General features: G+C 38.0%; 1 protein-coding gene across 1 annotated transcript in view; it reads right to left on the bottom strand.

Moving 5' to 3' along the window:
- Positions 1–2,500, bottom strand: part of col14a1b (collagen, type XIV, alpha 1b) — a 66,832-nt gene that overhangs the window by 23,477 nt on the left and 40,855 nt on the right. The window lies entirely within an intron of this gene.

Here is a 2,500-nt window from a genome sequence, read left to right as displayed (position 1 = left end):
GCATCTTTATTAGATACAGCATTACCATCAAAATGCACTGCATCTTTATTACATATAGCATTACCATCAAAATGCACTGCATCTTTATTACATATAGCATTACCATCAAAATGCACTGCATCTTTATTACATATAGCATTACCATCAAAATGCACTGCATCTTTATTACATATAGCATTACCATCAAAATGCACTGCATCTTTATTACATATAGCATTACCATCAAAATGCACTGCGTCTTTATTACATATAGCATTACCATCAAAATGCACTGCATCTTTATTACATATAGCATTACCATCAAAATGCACTGCATCTTTATTACATATAGCATTACCATCAAAATGCACTGCATCTTTATTAGATACAGCATTACCATCAAAATGCACTGCATCTTTAATAGATATATTTTCAGCAGAAAGAAAAAAAAATGCCCCAAAAATCGTAACACTGAATCTCAATACTTACAGAATCACAATACTTGACAAAATCGCAATACATATCGAATCGGCGACCAAATATCGATGCAATATTGACTCGGGAGGTCACGGCCGATTCCCAACCTTACCCGCAACTCTCTGTCTCTGTCTCTGTCTCTCTCATTCTTTCTGAGTAAAAGCAACCCTAACCCAGTAGAAGCTGACTTGAGCAAACAGAGACCAGTCTGATGGTCAGAGTTTGGAGGTTAGAGGTTAATGAAGCAGTCAAGCAGAAACTGAGTGAGTGAGTGCCACCTGATGAATACAACATTTCTCTCTTTAATGGCAATTTACCTTTTAAAGATCATATACAGAAGCTTGTAAAGAGAAGTTAGTAAAAAAGAAAAAAAATTGAAAATAGAAACCCAAACAGGATTCCTGTTTTAGAAATATTTTTTTGTCTTTCTGTCTGTCTTTTTGCCTGTCTGTCTCTCCAAGTTTAAATACAGTAATAATTTATGCAGGCATCTCCTGCATCCTCTTTAAAACTGTTATATTCTGTTTTCCATGAGTCCAATTCAGATTTTAATCCCCGTCACTGTAATAGGGGACAAATAATCTACAATACCCTCCCAACCTGTTAGGTCAAAGAAATGCACAATGCCAGGGAATGATTGACTCAATCCCAACCAGAGTCTAAACTTTTGTATTCACAGAAAAGCATAAAACTAGAATTAAACAACACTTGAGCAGTAAAAGTATAAGAGATGGAGGCAGAGACGAAATCTGGCATAAACATCTTGTGTCAGTATCTGGGAGCCCCTTTTGGATTTTGGAACAGGTACAGAGAAACCACCGGCCTCAGGCCAGCTTGGTCAGCAGACCCTCTAATCCAGGTTTCTAAAAAGAGTCTGGTATGCATTTTATCGCCATAAAAGAATTCACCTTGATTTATTCCCTTGGCCGACAACACACGATCAACACACAACTCTCCCAAAACGTGCAACATATAAAACACCATCACACACTTAGCATATACCATACACAACTAACACACGCTAAGCAGCCAAAACACACAACACACATTATAAACAGCTAAAACACACAACGCACATTATAAACACACAACTAACACACACTTAACAGCCAAAACACACCACACACATTATAAACAAACAACTAACTGCCAAATCACACAACTAACACACGCTTAACAGCCTCCATCAAACATATACCTGTTTCATTTCCTTAGACGTCAGACAGAGATGCAGCAGTAATAACACACCAAACCATTCAGTGCTTAAACACAAAGAGCCCAAAGCCAGGCTCTGTTTATCAGACAGATTATTTTTTTTTGGGGGGGGGGGGGGTGACAGTTTGTCAAAGAGGGACAGTTTAGAAAGTTCCTTCTGTGATAACTGTTTTGTCAGACAGGTCTGTGATAATTGTTTTGTCAGACATGTCTGTGATAACTGTTTTGTCAGACAGGTCTGTGATAATTGTTTTGTCAGACAGGTCTGTGATAATTGTTTTGTCAGACAGGTCTGTGATAACTGTTTTGTCAGACAGGTCTGTGATAACTGTTTTGTCAGACAGGTCTGTGTTAACTGTTTTGTCAGACAGGTCTGTGATAATTGTTTTGTCAGACATGTCTGTGATAATTGTTTTGTCAGACAGGTCTGTGATAACTGTTTTGTCAGACAGGTCTGTGATAATTGTTTTGTCAGACATGTCTGTGATAATTGTTTTGTCAGACAGGTCTGTGATAATTGTTTTGTCAGACAGGTCTGTGATAACTGTTTTGTCAGACAGGTCTGTGATAATTGTTTTGTCAGACATGTCTGTGATAACTGTTTTGTCAGACAGGTCTGTGTTAACTGTTTTGTCAGACAGGTCTGTGATAATTGTTTTGTCAGACAGGTCTGTGATAATTGTTTTGTCAGACAGGTCTGTGATAACTGTTTTGTCAGACAGGTCTGTGATAATTGTTTTGTCAGGCACATCTGTGATAACTAACCCTAACCCCTTGACCTGAGAGGTGAGACAATTTTGTCAAAGACGTTCACACGCCTTTGTGTATG

This window comes from Chanos chanos, chromosome 12 (genome assembly GCF_902362185.1).
Source record: "Chanos chanos chromosome 12, fChaCha1.1, whole genome shotgun sequence".
NCBI lineage: Eukaryota > Metazoa > Chordata > Actinopteri > Gonorynchiformes > Chanidae > Chanos > Chanos chanos.
This window is presented reverse-complemented; position numbering and strand designations above follow the sequence as displayed.